General features: G+C 48.3%; 1 long non-coding RNA gene across 1 annotated transcript; it reads right to left on the bottom strand.

Annotated features, from left to right (window-relative positions):
- Positions 1-570: 570 nt before the first annotated feature.
- Positions 571-8040, bottom strand: LOC129785285 (uncharacterized). Its single transcript, XR_008749090.1, has 3 exons — positions 7806-8040; positions 7256-7639; positions 571-6199 (listed from the first exon to the last, which is right to left on the bottom strand). It is a non-coding gene; the product is annotated as an uncharacterized LOC129785285 (long non-coding RNA).
- Positions 8041-19469: the final 11429 nt, after the last annotated feature.

Here is a 19469-nt window from a genome sequence, read left to right as displayed (position 1 = left end):
TGTCCTTGTGCCCTATCTCACTTTCCTCTCCCCCGGCCCACGCAGGGCCTCCCCACGGAGTGGTGCAGGCCGGCTGTGCCACGTCCCACACCTGATGGCCCCACACCTGCCTGAGCGGGGCAGGGGAAGCCAGCAGAGGCTCCAAGGCCACCACGACTGCCATGCCAGCCCACGTGTCACAGCACCCTCTGCGTTCCCCAGGATCTGAGACTGTCCTGTGGCCCAAAAGGACCTTGTAGGCACGAAGCTGATAAGCAGGGATGGCCCTGGGGCCAGGCTTGCCTGCAAATTTATATTCAAAAATGAATACATTGTTATGGTGATACAAGGATTTCTTGCATGGGAGGTTATTTCCTCAGATTGTCCCCTTCTCAGGTCTGAGGGTTGCCGGCTCCAGGCCCCTCATAACACAAGGGAAGACCAGTCCTGGTTCCTGACCTCAGCTGAGACTGGGGAAAGAGCCATCAGGTTGATTGGAAAGAAAAGAAAATATAGAAGGCAACTGTTTTGCTTCCACTCTTCCTTTTTAATGAAACACTTTCCAGTGTTTTAAGCAACACATGACTTTTCGTTTTGAAATTTCCTTTCGAACCATTAAAATGTTTTAAAGTGGTTGAAGGCGAAGTGAGATGTTTTGATTTTTGTCGCTATGAAATGTTTCACTCAACACATTCTTTGTGTTTCTTGATTTGCCAAAATTTTTCAAAGGTTTCTGCTTTCTCGCCCAAGACGTATCTATATATTTTTTACTGTTTTGAAAAGAAGGAAAAAAAAAAACCGGGAGAAAAAATACCCTTTATCTCCACAGCTCCACAGGAAGCGAAACTTTATCCAAGAAACAAAGGGCCAAGGGACTCCTCTCCAAAGGTCCAAACTTTCAGACACTTAGTCATCCCTTCACTTGCTTGCTCGTACACCAAGTCTAGACATATGCTCTTTCAAACTCTGGCAGGGACTCTCACATCCCCAGAGGTCACTCCAGGGTCTTTCAGGTTTGATTTTGAGCAGCTCTGAGGAGAGGCAGCACCGCAGAGCTGAACGTGCACAGCAGAAAAGGGAGCAGTGGCCACTGGGGGGGACAGACAGGGACACTGGGGACCATGAGACTGACCCTGCAGACTCCCGCATTCCAGATCCTTCCCCCAAGTCACAACATGGTGCCTCAGCCCATCAGGTAGACACAAGAGAGCTGGAGCCAGAAGATCCTTCGGGAAGCCGGCACGTGTTGGGTACGAGGCACGCGTGGGGTGAGGCGGGTTGTCCGCGGGGTCAGTGACCCCAGGCAGCCCCCTGGCATCTCATGGGGAGAGGGGCAGAGCGACCCGAGCCGCTCTGAGGGAAGCATCCCAGCATGGGGCCTTGGGGGAGCCATGGGGCCAATGCAAAGTGGCCAGGACTCTGCCTCTGCTGTCTGCCAGAGTCAGTAAAATCCTTCCTGTCAGAGATAACTAATCCTGGGGCCTTTACAACACCTCTCCTGAAGAGCACATTTCATTCCTCTGTCTCCTCCTGCCTTCCAAGCGCATGAGATTGCAATAGGTATTACCGAAAATATTCCCCATGGGAGCTGACACTGGACTCCCTTAAAACCCAAACACCATCACCCCTCCTTCCCCAAGACACAAGCGAGCGCTATGCTCTATTATCTCTACACCCACTAAATCTTTCTGAAATAAAGAATAAACATTTCCACCACACATAGTGTAAGTGCATGTGCCAAGCTGCATCGCTTCCTCTCCTCTGTGGTTGTTATAAAGTGGTTTTGTTTCAGTGGTGAAGCAGATGGACAGATTCCAAGTTTGGCGTCCCCACTCCCTCCGAGTACGTCTAACGCTATCTTTGGTTTATCACAGATTCCTGAAGAAAATGTTTACAGGAGCCTCTTGTTTAAAATCTTGGCTCCATCACAGCATAATTCCTATTATTTATTAAATGAAAATCAAGCGGTTGTTAATGCACCATTACTGTGGCAAAGTGAAGCCCTTGAAAACAAAGGCCAAACACACTCTGTTTCTCTGACTGAGCGCGAGGGAAGCGTCTCCCCATTATCACTGCTCGATGCTCATGCCGCAATGGGCTGAAAGGCGGTCTCCTGGCCTGTGACTCCTTACACATTTTCTTTTTGGCGAAGAGAGCCATGGATGTTTTTGCTTTGCTGTCTAAAACCTGACATCCTGGAGTCAGACGGTGTGCAGGTTGTACATAAGGCTGTCAGAGAGGCTTTACCTAAGACACCTCTGTGGCGATGCCTTTCTCCGTTCACCATGACCAAAGCAATTTTCCTCCCTCTTCTGCAATTTTCCTCTAATGTATTCCATGGAAACGCCAAAGCCTTTCCTATTTCCCAGCCAGCTGCAGCCCCCGTAACCCAATGAGCTCTGTACGGATGGTCTCTCTTGGGCTGAAGTGTGGCACTTTACATTCCTAACCGGTTTTCAGAGGACATTCTTAAATTTTCCTGGAAATGTTCTGTTGCTGCTTTGAACTGATTGTTTATTTGTCAATTTAGTCATTAACCTTCTTCCTTACTCCTCTGGCTTTTGATAAGACAGAAAATGTCAGAGGGAAGGGAAATAGGCTCAGAATGATTTCCCCTGGCGAAGGATCCCAGTCCCCAGAAGCGAAGGGAGTTTTCTCATCAATTTTAGCAGAGACACGGCTTCACTCACGGTGCCAGGTTAAATCAGCGTTCCAGTTTTTGAAGGGTTTGTGGGTTAGGCTTCAGCAAAGCACCTGGGTCTTCCAGAGTGATCTCAATCTGTAGATCTCAAAGCCCTTTCAAAACAAGCTAAATGCCGCTGATCCCAGTTAAGGTGGGAGGTGGGAAGAGCTGACCAGGCAGCGGGGGAGCCAGAAATGGATTCCCACTCATCCCATTCCCAGTCTGATGTTCAGTTCCCTGCATCACACCGCCTTTACCGTGTTCGTGCTCTATTCTGTGAAGAAATGCATGTCTTAATGAACACGTTGCTTATTAATATTTCCTATTCATGAAATTTCTACAAACAACCTGGATGCACGTAAAATCCTACTGCCACAGGACAGGGGATCAACTTCTGTTCGCACAAAAATCTGCGGCGTCTAAACTTGTTGTCTGTTGCTTATTCAAATGCAAGTAACAAAATTCTTACCATCAGAAGTTTACCAAAAAGGAAAATGGCTTTTCCCAATAGCTGACATAAACATGTAAGTGCTACCAAACATATTTACATGTTTGAAATAGATGGTATAATTACAATGAGTTATAGTCAATATTCAGTCTTTCCCTGGTTTAAATGCTACCTTCTGATACAGCACAACACATCCTTTAATTGTGATCACATGCTCTTTCTTAGAGACTGCTGCTTTTTTTTCCCCCACAAAAACGTCTGTAATTGAAAAGAAAATGGCATTGTTTAAAATAAATTCTCTACCCTCCTAGAAATAAACAGGTGACTTCCCTTATGGAATATCCTATTTCTGGGATTTCTACATCAAAGAAAGTAATCTGCAAAATCATTTTGGACATTTTTCAAGACCCCAAACCTGAATTTCAGCAAGGAAATGCATTTTAAAGACAAAAAAAAAAATAGCAACAAGGATTTTGAAAGCAAGTCAGGTAAAAGCTATCAGAGGAATTATCAACAAAAGTAGTCAAGAGTCCTCCAATAAAAGCAGGTCCATTCCAGATTCAACAAAAAAGGTCTTTTTCCCTCTTTCAGCCAATACTGATGTTCCTCAAAGGATAGAAAATAGCTGTTAAATTCACTTTTATCTAGTGCGTCTCACATTCCGAACAGCACTTTTAAATTGAGAAGCCACATCAGAGGGACAAATACATGCCTGTATTACACAGCTTCTCCATGATATCTCACAAGTCAGGCCTCCGAAGAAGACCTCTTCTTTATCACCTGCAGGATGGGCTCACTTTTGTAGTAAGGCCATTTTCAGATGGTTTACCAAGAAGGTATACCCCTAGCCTTCTTTTACAGATGGTGAATCAGAGGGACCAGAAGAAGGGCCTTACTGCTGTGATCCAAGATAGCAAGAGCCAAGGGTATCACCTGCAGGTGACCTTGTAATACCTACCTCGATCACAGTGTCTGTGAAAGAAATCTCTGCTGCCTCACGTGAGCTATAGGTATCTAGAATTGCTTCCTTTGTGTCTCAGATGCAGACTCATGGGTTTGGGATGTTTTCCACCACATCATCTACCTTCAAGTGGTCTTTATGGAGTTTACCTGAAGGCAGAAGACAGTTATCCTCTCCTGAGCTTTCCATAGATTTCCAAGGCTGAGAAAGGCTGCAAAGGAAGAAGCTCAGCTACAGGTTTCTGATTTCACTTCCAAAAAAAAGAGGGGTTTAAAGCTATCCCCAAAGGCAATTCTCAGCAGTCCCGGATCAAGAGACAGAGCAAATGCCCTCCGTCCCTCTGCAGTGAAGCTGGTGGGAAGTGTCCCCCCACGCAAAGGTCTGTCAAGAAGACCCTTGCTGCTCTCTTGAGAGAGTCCTGCCATCCCATGCATCTCTCAAATTGGCTATCACGATGGAGCAGTAAGTGAAGAGGTCACAGTGTGAGACGTAGGTCTCTGTGGTGGTAAGCAAGCCAACAGCTCCAATTTGCTGACTCGCTTTTCGATAAAATCCCTTCCCAGCCCTCCCTCCCTTGGCTGTTGCGCAGATTCCTTCAGTCTCTCTCACAGGGGTTTTGACCCAGTGTTCCTGCAGGCTTTCCTATTATCAGCTGTCCCATTTTTTCTACACAACTGCTGAAGTTGGACCTTAGCCTTTCATTTCATTTTCATTTGGCTTCTTCCCCAACTTCCCATATTTGAGCACTTCGCTTATTATCAGTCTGGTCCCTCCTGTACTTTGCTCAGCTCCATTCTGCTAATTGGTTCGAGCATGGGCCCAGCATTCCCTAAAGGAGAGTTGCTTCTCCCCGCATACAGTCACTGCTGTGCATTCAACACCCTCCCCAGACTCCCGGAGCAGGAGCGACCCTTCCTCTCCAAAAGGTGCTGGTGTCCTTGACTGAATGGGTCTGAGACAGTGATCAATATAATCACTGATATATGATTGTGTCCCATATTGGCTCTTCACAGCCCAGGAAACACGTCCCCTGGCAGGCCCTGAAGGTTGTAGGACAGATAGGCTTTACAACCAGACATCCGTTTTCACTCTTGCTCTTATCAACAGCTTTCCCAGTAATATCCCTATATTGCACACCACCTTGGGAAGGGCCACATTTCAAATAGCCAGCAACATAAAACTAGGATGTTCATTTTAATTCCTACGAATTGAAAATATTTGGATTCTCATATGGTCAGAGGAACCAAAGATGCTTGCACCACCCTTGTCAATGACCTTGTCTTTCCAGAACACAAGTCACCACCACTTCCCTGTGGCTCCCAGGTCATAAAGAGGTGTCAAAACCCCTCACCTCTCACTTGTGAGTAAGGAAGCAGTGCTGCAGAGAGAATAACCACAAATCACAGCAGCAACTCTCCTGCCCCCAGACCCAACCCAAGTTCACCAAGGATTTTACTTTCCCTGGTCGACTGGGCAGAAAACCTGCAAAGCTTAATTTCTTACCACGCTTTCCCAGGAGGAAAAAATCTCACCTAGAATTGCTGTCAAGTCACATATCGTATCTCACCCCAAAAAGACTTAGGCAGGTTAAGCCTGGAAGAAAAAGAAACTATCAAGGTCTGCTTGTTTGATAAGGGCACATCTATACTGCAGCAGCACCTGGTTACTCTGGGACATGTGGAGCTGGAAGCTGGGCTGGGGGAGCAGGTTGCCCTCCCCAGGCACTGTTCACCATCGGGGAAGGCAGAAAAGACAGGGTCTCACTAGCTCTGAAGGAGAACAAAGCCCGCAGAGCAAAAACCATTGACGTCTTGCGGTGAGCTCAGAGCCACCTAGTCCTCACATTCAATAGGTAGACCACCAGCCCCACCAGCTCAGCAGCCTCTAGGGAGGGGAAGCCACAGAACAGAAAGTCAAGTTCACTGGGATTGTGGCTTTGGAAGGAGGTCCTGTTGAGCTAAAGGAGGCGGAGGTCTCAGACACTGCTCTGGAACAAGCCTGCGGTCTCCCACTCTGTCTATTCAGCAGCAGCTTCAGCCTTCCCAGCCTCCGTTTAATTAGTGCAAAAGTCAGGGTGTCCAAGGGATGGGGATCGTCGGGAGAGTGCCAGAAGATATTTACCAGAGAGCTGGAAAAAGGACAAGGACATCATGGTTGTGGCAATGGGGAAGGCAAAAGGACACGTAAAACTCAAAAAGCTACCGATGACTCTAACATTCTGCTTTTCCCCCAGTCTCATACTGGGAAGGTCCTCCAAGGATGTAAATTAATAAACCCCATTTAAAGCAGTACCAATTTACTCACAATAAAGACCTGGCTTTCAAATTTTAGAGGCCCCAAGCGGGTGTCACATGGGAGCCTGGTTTTCAAGGCCCAGGCTGGGAAGATCCCACTCGGCTCCCATTGCCCTGGCCTCAAACAGAAGAGCCAAAACCCCTCCTGTGTTCCGGGATGCTCAGCCCCTTCCTCCAGCTAATCGTTCTTTCCCCAGTTGGATAGTCTAGTTCTGGAGCAACAGAAGAATTAGGGCAGAGAGAAAGACACTGGCAGAGCCCAGGGAGGAGAGGAGTCCCCCCAGGCCCCCGCTGTCCCCATGGAACAGCAGTCGGGCTCCCAGCACCCAGGTGGGGATGGGGTGGGAGGAGAGAAATGGGAGCGGTGTCCTGGGGGCTGCAGACCACCATAAGCAGAGAGGAAAGGGAGGAGAAGCAAAGGAAGTCACAGCCTTTTGGTTTTGCAGGGAAGGGAATGTGGGTGTTTTATAGTCATCAACACCCTATGCCCAACCAAAATGCATGACTTGTGACCAGCCCAGGTGGGCAGCAGATACAAAAGCAGCAAAGGGACATGTGCTCACCCAAAGGTGCCCTGTACTTTCTCCCCAGAGAACTGCCCCAAGCAGGCAGGGCAGTGTTTGGCATGTTAAACCACCCTTAGGCCAGGCCTCATACTGCTTCTACTGCAGAGCCCTCAGCTCTGCCCACAGCACCCAACAGGTCTGCCGACCCCCAGTTAACCCCATCTCCCAGCCCTGATCTGTCTCCCTTCCCAGCCGGCTCAACGCTGGGAGCTGGCAATGCAGACCATCCCACCAAGACACGCTCTCAGCATCCAGCCCTTTCTATTCCCACTTCTTCCTCCCATTCAGCTGAGAGAGAGCTAGGCGGAGGTGGGTCAGACTCACCACATGGATCCAAAGGCTCAGTGTAAACCAGGGAGAGCAGTTCCCAGGGCTTGGGCTGGAAAGTGGGGAAACAACAGGCACGTCTCCTGAAACCTCAGCAGCTTGCCAGTCTTGTGACCTGAAAGTCAGGGACTGCTCAGAGCTTGTAGCAGTTATTATTTGCATTTGAGCTAAGGGGCTGACTTGGAAGCTTTAGGCAGTCACTGTTCCAGACAATGAGAGGGTACTCCTTGCACGCACACTCTGGACACATCTGGCCAGCTGCTGCTCCTGGGCACTGCCATGTGGTTGAAGTCAGAGGCATCATGAGTCTGGAGGAGGAGCAAAGGCAGAGCTCTATGAGAAATAGCAACATCCGTTCCTTTCCTAGGGACAACTCCAACTCTGCTGGTAAAAGAGAGAGAGAAGCTTAGCCAGGTCTGGAGCACAGGGCAGGCCGTTGCAGGTAGCACCCTACATAATTCCTTGACCAGAGAAGTGTTATTTATCAAAGCACGTTCAGCCTGTTTTCATAGTATTCTCCAAGCCAGTGCTTGTTAGATGGACTAACCATGGATTGGAGGCTGCAGTGCTGCCATCAGCCCCAAGTAACATCGCAGAAGAAGACAGGTCCTGGGAGACCCCACCATCACAGCCTCCTCTGGAAGAAGACAGCCTCTGCTGGAGCTTCACCACAGGCAGGACACAGAGCTTCACTGCACAGTGCACTGTTCGTCCATGGATGAACGGACTCAAGCAAAAACAGGAGACACCTTCACCAGGATCAAAGTTTGGTTCGCAGTGGTGAAGACATACCTGCATTTTGATGCCAAGTTATCAAAGTGAGTCATTTCAACCACACAGCAAGCTAGAGCACCCCATGTCTGTGTAGACATGGTTAGGCTGACTCCATTCAGTCAGAGGTCTTTCTCTACACTGGAAACCCAAGCAATGCCAGTGATATGAGAATGGCATTGCACTAGATTTATTCTGCGGAGCCAGGATCAGACTCTAACCCTAACTTTTACACAGCTTTTTTATCATCTCCCCTCACAACCACTTTACTCTAACCCCCAGTGCTGGAGTAACCAAATACCATCAATTAAATTGCCTCAGAGGAAACAAAATGTACATTTTTACAGTCCTGAGCCAAAGCCCTGTTCTCATGCTTCGTGATGAAAGGAGTTCTTTACGTTGCAGAAAACACTTGCATTAAAAGGCAAATATTATTATCTCCTGCTTTCTTCTTTGGAGCCCAGAGCAGATGAGAGAGAATTCATAATGTGGATTCAAAGGTGCCCGTTAAAACAAGGAATCGATGTATCTAATCCTCAGCCAACGTAGGACTAGATGGATCCTCCGTAAGGGTAGAAAAGTGGTCTCGGGTTGGTGCTGGAACTGCAGCAGGAAAAATCTGTGGTGGGACACAAAAATCCCTTCATGATGGAGTAAAGAAAAAAAATCTGAACCTTCCCATTAGGGAAGTGTTTCTACAGTAAGCATCTCTTCCCACTTGCTCGCATGCCCTTCCCCTAGCTAAAGAGGAGTGGTGGTGTTTGTTGCACACCCATGCACACACAAATCCCACACATGCTCTTTCCATCCCATTTGAGGCATGGCTTCCCAGGCTGTATCAAGTGCAAAGTGAAATCACCTGAAGAGTGTCGCTTTAAAAGCCACGGAAGTGCAGAGAGCAGCACCAGCAGCAGTCAATAGCAATTTCCACCGCCGGGTCGATACCATCTGATGGCTGTGTAGCTGTAAAGATTGTTTCACACACATATCAGGAGGTGGGCAGGGGCAGGAAAAGTGGAATTGGTTTTAATGATTGCAGGATTCAAAGTACTCCTGGCTCCCTCTCCCTCTTCTTCTTTCACAAGAAATACACACACAAAGAGTCAGAAATCAAATTTCCAGCCCTGTCAGTTCCTATCACACCAGCTCCCCAGCTTGGACTCCTTCCCAGTTTGCCAGGGAAGCTTCTCCTAATCCACTGAGAAGTGCATTACCGGGAGGTGGAGTTGCAGCCTGTGTCCAAACTTCCCCACAGCTTCAGGTCATTAGCTCCATCGGTTTGTATGTGGAGCTATAGCAGACGTGCAGTGCTCGGGTTCAAACCCAAAGGGCTTCCAGAGGAGGGTAATTAGCACTATTTTACCTCCCCAGACAAGATCAGCATTTCATTTTGCCAGATGCTGAATGGGCAGGCAGTAGTAAGTGAACACAAACAGCTAAACACACAAAAAAAGGGAAGGTACCCATTCTGCAGAGAAAACACGTGAACGGCTGTAGCCCGAAAGATAATAGCACATTGTGTTTTTGTTGCCTCATAAAATGTGTTTCAGCCAGTGACTCCAGTGGCAACACATGAACAAACATGTCTTGGTCAATGTCAAAAGCATTGCTGTGGGATGAAGGAGGCCAGTCCAACCTGGGCTTCCCAGGGCTGTCCCTGCGGTCCCAGCTTTGCTCTTCGGCTCTGGCAAACGTGCTGAAATACCAGCCTCTGCTTCTGTTTCCCTTGCACTGTCTGTCTGTCTGCCTCCTGCCTGAGGCATGAACTCTTTCTTACAGGGTTTCACTAGCTGGAGCTCTGATCTCTGCAAGGAAACCCTCTCAATTGCTCCTGCAGTGAATGAAAGCCAAGACCATGTCTGTTTTTCAGAAAATAAAGAACATTAGTTTGATGTTTTGTCTTCTACTTCATTAATTCACTGACATCCAAACACAAACTTCTCCTCGCCATCGCATAAATAAGCAAGATAATTCTTCCAGGAGCTGAGCCCCCACACCAGTGTTCTGACCCTTACCAGGGTACCAGGGTAGGAGCAGAACTGGGCATCTTCAAGCATCTCTTTCTGAAAACTGGGGCAAAGCAGCCCCTCCATGGTTCATCAGATTGTGCTAGATGGACACCACCTACGTCCTCTGCTCCTCAGATCACTTCATAAAACACAAGTTACCACTGCTGTAAATGCCCATCATAGAATATTTTATGGACACGTTCATTTAGACCTCATATGATGACTGAGAAGCAAACACAATGACCATATGCATATGCTACCAACAGGTCTTCCTTTCACCTTGTAGGGTGTCACATGAATCTGTATGTGTAATGCGTACATGCACATCCTTTCCTCTTTTTCTGCCAGCCTCTAAGACATCAACACCTATTTGCTGCAGCTTTTTTTTTTTTTTTTTTTAAATAAATATGCAAGCATTTCAGGGCCTGACCACCAGCTTGATTATTTTATGGAATGGAAAACACATATGCGCAATATTCACAGTAGTTAGAAGCATGCTGCCAAACTTCCAGCCTCCAGAGTCCTTTTAGAAGCAGAAATGGCAGGTAATGGTACCCAAATCCTGAAGCCTGGAAATGGTGAATGAGGTAGAGCTTCAATGCAAGGGCTGGAGAAACTTAAGAGGGGCAGGCTGCAATTAGTAGGGCTTGCTGAAGTTTTAAATCAACAGAAAACCACCTGTGGAAAACCAAAGTTACTATTGGTCTAGATCCAACTTGACAAATAGTTTTTTTCCTGGGAAGAAATACAGGGAGGAATGAAGAGAAGGGAAAACACATAATTTCAATATTTTTAAACAAGGCATCTTGCTGTTTCGGTTTGAAACACTGCTGGTTTATACTTGCCCCTTTCAGAGGACTTGCCAAGCTTTCCCTGGGTGAGCTGCCATCACCAACCTGAACCCCTACAGCTGCACAGAGGTGGCCACCACAGTGCTCCATCCAGCAGCGCTGCCAGGAGACATGGGGTGGGTGACAAATACAATGGAAGACAAACAAAGCCCAAGCCGTGGGATTACTGAAGCACGTTAGCTCAGCAGGGGGAGGCCAACACAACGCAGCAGACCTCTGACCCTCGAAGGAAGCCAGAAAACAAACTCCGTCTCTCTCCATGCGCATGACACTGATGGTGAGGCCACTTGTGCCCTTCAGCCTGGCCAGCAAAGCAGAAGAATCTGCAGATGATGAGGACTTCAGAGCTGTAGAGGCCAAACGGGCCACCCACATCAGCTAAACCTACCCTGGTACAGTGCAGGTGGAAGAGCTGTGGGAATTTCAGGTCAAGGTCTGCCTTGCCAGCAGGAACCACACATGCTTGCAAGGAGACACCCCCTGAGCTCCATGGTGTCTCCTTGGTGAGTTCTCAGCTTTGCTAATTAGTCACCAAGCCAGAAGCCACAAACACACCCCTTCTGCTCACAATAAACGAAAACATCACAAAACTCTTAATGCATTAAAAAAAAATAATCCCAAAATTATTATTATTTTTGTCTGTCTTTTGGATCACATTTTCAGGTTTCTGCAAAAATCAAGTAGAAGGTCCTTGTAATGATGCGAGTCCAGAGGCTGGGACTTTAAATAAAATCCCACGCACTGGGAGATGCTCAAGGCAGTAGTGAGCACAGCTTCTGCTTTGCCTGTGCTCAACCCTGCAAAAGACTGAAAGGTCTCTGTCTGCTCAGCAGTCAAAGAAAATCTTCATCGTGACTCGATCCCAGATACCCACAGAGTGAAAATAGCTGAGATTGGCATGTTCGTTAGGCTCACAGGTAAAAGGCACAGTAAGCAGCAAAACCCAAAATAAACAGTGCGAGTTGACAGCACTGAGTGAGGGAACCTTGTATGGGAAATAAAAGACAATTTTGAACAGTGAGGGTAGTTAATCATCAGGTCTGGTTACCAAGGGAAATGGCAAATTCATCACCAGTCAGAGGTCGTGCATGGAGACTGGATGTCTTCCAAAAAGCGATACTCTGGTTCGGGATCAAGTTTTTGCATTCAAAAGCATCTCTCCGAGGAGAATAACACCCTCTGTCACAGCCTCTGCAGGTGATGCCGACCTGAGCTGCCAGGCAAGCGGGTGAGGGTCACGGTGCTGCAGAGCCTCACAGCCCAGCCTCCCCCCAGTCACACCAAGGCTGTCTTTGGGGCCAGCCGAGCACCAAAACGCTGTGCTGACCATGGCTTTTCTCCAGACACCCCGCCGGAGCCAAGCTCCGAGTCCCAGCCTCCGTCACCCTCAGCCCCAGCATGGTGCTGCTGACCACCGTGGCAGGCTGTGCCGCCCACCTCCCTGCACCGGAGCGCTGACTGCCCAGTGCAGCCAGGGATGCAGAATAACGAGCTCTTTTCTCCTTTTAGTCTCTACATCTCCTTCCTTCCTTTAGCTGACACACAAAACCAAGCCCAAAATACATGCTCTGGCTTCTGTTTACCCTTTCAGGCAGTTTCCTTGATGCCCAAGACACTGATTTGAACTGACCTCTCTCAATGCCCCCTTACCACCAACTCGGCTCCCCATCCCTCCTTGGAAGCAGAAACAAAATTCATAGGGCAAAGCAAAGGGGCCTTGGCATTCCTGATGTGCTCCAGCACCTCGATCTCCCAACCATCATGTGGGAGAAAAGCAAAATGGATCACGGTCTGACTTCCAGCTTTGATTGCAGACACGGAAAGTGAAATGCCAGCTAGTACGTCACACCACCACAGTCCCTGCATGGGAGTGACTCCCCAGATCCCAAAGGGCAGAGCTGTGTTCTCTCCCCTCCTTCTGCACCAGTCAATATGACCAATTTAAACAGGTTTCAGAAGAAAGCAGGTGCCTGCAGCTCATGCTGCTTCTCTGACTCTTGTAAATCCAGTCTCTTGAGTGAATGGCTTGTTTGGAGAGAGCCCTCCATTTGTTTGTCTGGGCTCTAGTGATAATAGCTCTAATTTATCTCTGAGCTGGGCAGGCATGTCTAATGTGTTTGAGTATTTAGAAGCATTACGGAGGTTTCATTTGGTCAATTGTTTCTTGAAATCCTTTCCCACACACAGAACAGCCACGCAAAGGTGGAACCGCTCCACTGCGGGCAGCCCCAGGAGCCGCAGCCTGCATTGCCAGCCTGGGAAGGGCACACGTCGGGGCTGCTAGATTCATCAAAGAGGAGGCACAGAGATCTCAAAGCCCTTAGCACTCGGTCTCAGAAATTAAAGACCAAACAGCTGACCTTTGAAAGGGACAATGACAAGATGGTCTGGAACGTGCCACCACACCTCCTCCTGCTTAGACCTTCCAATCCTCTTTGCTTTATCGTCTATCCCCTCCATTTAGGCACACTCCATCTCAGCTCAGACTTGATTAGACAGGGTTGGCTTGGCATCGACATTGGGAAATACAGCACAGTTGGCCAACACATTCTACCTAATCTTAAATTAACCCTTCCTGCAACTACCGAGTTACTTACAGCTCAAGCCTACACAGCTCAACACGTGGCTGCACATCACCTGTGCTATGCCAGCAGACCCGTGCGTGCTTCAGCCCGTGACAAATGCAAGGTCACGTGCTTCAGCTTAAATCACTTTCGTTGAGGTTTCAGCAATTCTCTTCATGCTATTTCAGCTAATTTTAGCTGCGAGCTAAGAGCCCGTTACTGAAGTTCAGCTGACTGGTGGCAATTTATCAGGTCACCCTGTTGGGGCTGGGAGCCTGATCCCATCCAACCCAGCTCTGCCCTCTCCACTCCCCCTTTTCTGAATGCAGGAGCAGGCATGTGGAGAACAAGACCTGTTGTACAGCACCCATAGCCCCAGAGCGATTTAACGGAGCGTTAGCATGAGCAAGTCCACATTGCTCCCAGTGCCCATCCTGCATGTCACCCTGTGCACCACAACGCAACAGGTGCCTGGATGGAACACGTCGGGCATCGCACACCACCGCACAGCCGGGAGGAAATGACGCTGCAGCTCCCCGGCTGCGATCACGGGGCTAATTTATAGAGGCCGAATGTAATTACTTACCCTGGCACATGGCCAGGACACCAAGGTTAACACCCTTGCTCTGCAAAGAGTGCCAAGGGAACGTTAGAGGGATGCTGCCAAGTCATTTTATGTGCCTTGACTTCAGGTGTTGCGAACGGCACGCTTTAGCAAGGACCGGTCGGGAGGAAAAGGGTCGTCATGGAATTTTTTAAAAAGCAAAATAAAAGAAGGGGGTTGTTTTCTGCTTGGCTGCTTGGGTTTATTAACTTAAACTTTACTGTGCTGCACCAGGGACCCAAGTACAGCAGCCCTGCAGAAAAGCTTGCAGATGCATCCTTCAGTTGCTTTGGAAAGTTTTGAGCCTCTCTTGGTTTTGCTAAAGAAATCTTGCGAGGCCTTGAAAAACATTGCTTCATCTCTGTCCCTGAGCTCCCCGTCCCTCCGATGGCCTTGGCAGTGTCTGAGCCATCATCTCTTGGAGCAGGGGCTGGCGCAGACACGGCGTCTGTGCTGCGCCAGCCGGAGCGAGTGCTCAGCTCAACAGTCTCCTACAGCGCTGGCAAAAGTTTCTCATGGCTCTAAATTATTTTTTTTTTACATGGGTTTAAAACAGATTGAAATAGCCCTTGTTAAAAATAAAAGCCACCAAATTTAGCCTTCCTTCCCTCTTCCCCCCCTGCGCCTCCCGTTTCCTGGAGTATTTGCAACAGGCGGCTGGTTGGGAGGTTTCCCCCAGGGGTTTTGTCTGTTATTTATAAAGCTTTGATGAAAAATGCAAAAGAAAGGGGAAGAAAAAAAAAAATAAATTAACTTCCAGGTGACCTCTTTCCTTCTGCAGCAGCTCTGCTCCCTGCAGCGACGAGGCGTTGTGGCAGCCACGGCTTCAGGGACCACATCCAACATCCTTTGGGTTCAATGCAAACCTGCCCTCTGCCTTCCCTGTTCTCTCCAACCCCTTCTCTGTCCTTGAGGGATGTAGCGATGAGGGATACAATTCCCTTCATTTAGAGTTTACTAGTTCAGCATAAAATGTCACACACCCCACCTCCTAGCAGTGCCGTGTTACTGGCGTGTGTCCCTGGAGCTTACTGGTCTGGAGGACTTCCCAAAAACTGTTAGCGCAGGACCTTGGAGGAGCTAAGCTGCTGTCCCCTCCTGGTTTTAGGGTAAAGCAAAGAACAAAGTGTCACAAATACATCTCTCCTGACTGTCCCACTGCTGGAACAAGAGCAAGGCTGGTCCCACTGCACCCAGAGCTGATGCAGGCATCTCGCATCTGGTGATGAACAAAAACCCAAATAAGTGGAAAGCTCTCTGGCCTTCGCCTTAGTCCACACAGGAAAGGGCAGCGCAGAAGGCCAGTCCCTTTACCCTCTGCGGGTCACCTTTCCAACAGGGGAGTAAGGACAAGCACAGCAGGAGCAGGAGCTGTGTGGCAGCAATCCCCTCAGCAGGGCTGTGATGGCTGCACCCTCTGCTCAACCCGACGTGGGACCTGGGGTGATGCCCGATGCGGGAGCATTACCCCATGCTCCCTACTCCGGTGGCTCGTGGGGGGAACGCTGCAGCGATGTGTATGCATGTGTTTATCTATATATACATGTGTGTATATACTATGGTATGCATATGATGCATATTGAGATAAATAATATTTTGAGAACAAACATTTCATTTTAAAAGTCACTGTGTGACAACAAGTTAATTATCTATCATATCATCTCTCAAACCCAAACATTTTGAAAGCTAGGAAATAACTAATTAAGATCATCATAAATCTTACTCTGTCTCACAAGCCCATTTTCCTAAGAAATAGGAAGAAATACATATTTCATCACAATGCAACATCTGTAACTCTGACCTATAAGATATTAATGACTAGTTCATGCGGGTTCTCTATCTAAACACTTTCTTGCAAAGGTTATCGTAAGGTAGCACAGGATAATTATTTGGTAACACTCTCCTGGCAACCTGACTTCCAATAAATCTGTAGACAGAGATAGTTAGGAGGGAAAAAAAAAAAAAAAAAAAAAAAAAGACAACACTGGGATCCTCTCACCTAACACAAGCCACGCAACTTCCTCAGATCCATTTTGCTTTGAACCAGGACAAATCTTATAGAGGAACATAATTAACTGCTCCCAGCTAAAGCTTTGCTCCCTCTTCCTCCTCCATACAACTGCTCCCAACAGGCTTCTTACACCCTGGCCCGTACCCGCTCCTGGGGCTTTCCCCTGGTGCCGGTTTAGCCCCAGCTTTGGCAAACAGCTGGCCATTCCTGGAAGACAACTTCAGATTGATCCTGGGTGGATAAATCAAGTCTGCTAGAGAAGATGCACAAAGCAAGGCCAGAACTACAATTCTATTAACATGCTGAACATGACTGAGGAGCTTAAGGACTTGAACAGGGAGGAAATTTCAAATTTTTTTTTAATTAGAGCGTGAAACGCAGGTGGGACAACCATTCAAGCAAGGCTTTGAGCCTGGAACTACGTTTGATACAAAAAGGGTGTTCACGCTTAGTGCCAGGACTACAAAGGAAAAAAGATGAGGTGGAGGAGAGATCAGCAAAGGAAGACACATCTGGAAATCAAGAAATACAGGAACAGAATGAAACTTGGCAGGACTCAGGCAGAGTTAGACCTTGAAGGGGGGACAGGAACACAGCAAAAAGGGCTTTCATTAGAAAAGGAGAGCAAGTGACAAAGTACAGCTGCTCCACACTCATGGTGATCTGTGTGAGGGTAGTTTGGACATAGCCCCAAGAATAAATCGATGCTTGGTGCCTGGTGAGGGCAAAGGCAAAGAAGGCACATGTAGAAATGGCAACAATCCTCACCTGTGCAGTGGTCCAGAGCAGATGGAGGCAGATAACTCCTCACAGGCCATCACGCAGAGAGCCAGCATCCTGGAGCCACCCTCTGTGACTGCAGGGTAGGAGATGTAGCACCTCCACTCAGCTCTGCAGCACCAATGGGCTGGTCTCCAGAGTCTGCAAAGCTCAAAACTAGTTTCAAGGCTGGGATTGTTTGGGACTCAGAGCTCACTACATGGAAAAAGAGCCAAAACACAAATTAGCTCTTGCACATTTGGGTCTGAGTGGGCAAATCCCCAAACCAGCTTTCCAGATGAAACAGGAGGTTCATCTGGGGAAGACTTCACCGAACGGTGCCCTGTGGGACACATCCACTTGGGGTGGGAGGATGGGGATCATGGGACAAGGAACCAGGGGGCAGAGCAAGGTTAAGCTGTAGGGCTGTGAAAGTGCCCTGCATGACCACAAATTGCTGCCTCCAGCTCAGCGGCTGCCAAATATCCATACACCTCCACAGCCATGAGCCAGGGCCAGGACAGGAGCAAAAGCCCCTGGCCTCAGGTCAGAGTGGGCTTTGATGCTGTCTAGGGTGGGAATTCAAACAGACCTAAGCATAATGCTGCATACAAGGAGGCTCTTACACTGATGAAGCAGGCCCTGATTTTGTGAAGGACATTTGCAAGGAAATTTAAGCTAAAGGGAAAAAAGGCTCTTTTTATACTGGAATTAAAATGTCTAGACAGTGCCTTCCTGGTGTAACTGGACCTGTGTATACTGATCGTGATACACCTGATAAAACTCCCCATGTAAACAGGGACTAAGAAATACTTTGGCAGAAATTCCAGCGGGATCCATTTTAAAAGTCTTTAATCTCGAGAATTACTTATGCTATGTAACGAAGTCTGTATTATGGCTATTCATTACATGGACCCTAAACACTAGAAGGAAAACTAGATTTTCTTTGGTATTACAACAGGAATCCACGGCATAGACCAGGCTGGCCCTCAGCGTGAGGTCATATCTCCCTCTAGCTGCTGGTCCTGGGGACTCAGGAGCCTTTGACCACCCAACACAAGCACAAGCTTCCCTCTGACCTTACCTACACGCCACCGCTTTCAGTGCTGCAGGTCTTGGGGTCACCGCTTGCTGGCTGCAGTGCTCCTCCAAGGAGCACAAAGTAGCTCAGCTTTTGGCGAGGGCATACTCCAAAAGGGAGGTAAAGAGGCCAAGAGTAAGACACCAGGTCTATGGCTACTGTAAAATAAACTAACATAGATTAGTCAATGTGGTATGCAGAGAGCCGGGGACCCTCTACAGAGGAGACATCCTACAGCCAAGCTACTCATGGCTTATGCCCCCTCTTAGCCCCGCTAAGTCCACAAAAGACCTTCAAGTCAATTTTCTTCCTCTAGCACACAGCAGGATCCAAGCAGCGCTCAGCATCACACTGGTCTTCCCAGAGATATGTTCCCCAGACCAGCAGCCCCAGGTCTCCAACTTGCCATTACGATGTTGCTACATCACTCACACCTTCAGGGCTAGCACCAGAGCTTGCTATCAAAATGCCACCAGCAGCACCAAAATGTCCCAGCAAGAGCAATCCCAGAGGAGGACCTCATCCTTGGGTCCTTGGAGGTGGGTCAATTGAAGATCACTGAGTCTTTCTAGGAGGCAATGGTAGGAGGGTCGAAGGGAACTGGCTTCTCCACAGGGTCTATCTGCAGTTCTTGGGAGGATGACTGTAGGAGACGGCCCCTTGCAGGGCCGGCCAGAAGGGAGACAGAGGGTTTCAGCCACACTGTAATGCCTCACGGGATGGTGAAGAAAGCTGTTTTGTTGGGAAGGTGCAAAGCCTTTTCATTTTTTGAAGAGCTGGATAGGAGCCTTGGTTTAAGGGGCTGGAATCTGGTGGCTAAGTGATGTCTTTTGTCACATGGGTCAGAGCTGGCCTGGCTGGTCCCACTGACATTGACAAGTGAGCTTCTTCCTTATATGTTCAGATCTGAAGGGGAAAAACTTGTGCAAATCCTGCCCTGATGGTCCCTTCAGCCAGCCACCGCTTCGCAACATTGGAGAGGTTTGTGGGTGAGTGCGAAGGAGAGATTTCTCCTCCTGCCACAAAGCTGGCGGTAGTGACTCCTCCTGGCAGGTGCCAACCACGAATCCAGATGATCCTCAAAACCAAAATCAAGACAAAACAAACAAAACAGAAAAAGAAACCCAAGAAAAAAATAACTTTCCTTAACTGTGACTTATTTTCTTCAGAACCATCTGGACATGTAAGTTCTCCAGAACTGTGAACAGGCTTTGAGGAGCAAGAAACAAAGAGCAGCAGGAAAAAGCTGACATTTCAACGATGAGAAAGCTAGACACAACTCATGAACCTCTGAAAAAAACAGTTAATGGGCACAGTAGGAACCTTATCAGCTTTCCACAGCACAAACACAATTTCCAACTCCAGTCACTTTTCCAAGCCAAACCCACAAGAGAACTAAAATGGGACTTTATCATGCAGCCAAACACAAACCTGGGGCTCCTTTACATCCCTCCGGTCAGGCGGATTAGATGTGCAGGAGCTGGCCTTCATGCTATCCCAGTGCTGGTTGTAGCAGAGAGGCACCACGGGGCAAATATGAGTTGAAGCCACCTTCCAGCTG

Source organism: Falco peregrinus, chromosome 10 (genome assembly GCF_023634155.1).
Source record: "Falco peregrinus isolate bFalPer1 chromosome 10, bFalPer1.pri, whole genome shotgun sequence".
Lineage (NCBI taxonomy): Eukaryota > Metazoa > Chordata > Aves > Falconiformes > Falconidae > Falco > Falco peregrinus.
This window is presented reverse-complemented; position numbering and strand designations above follow the sequence as displayed.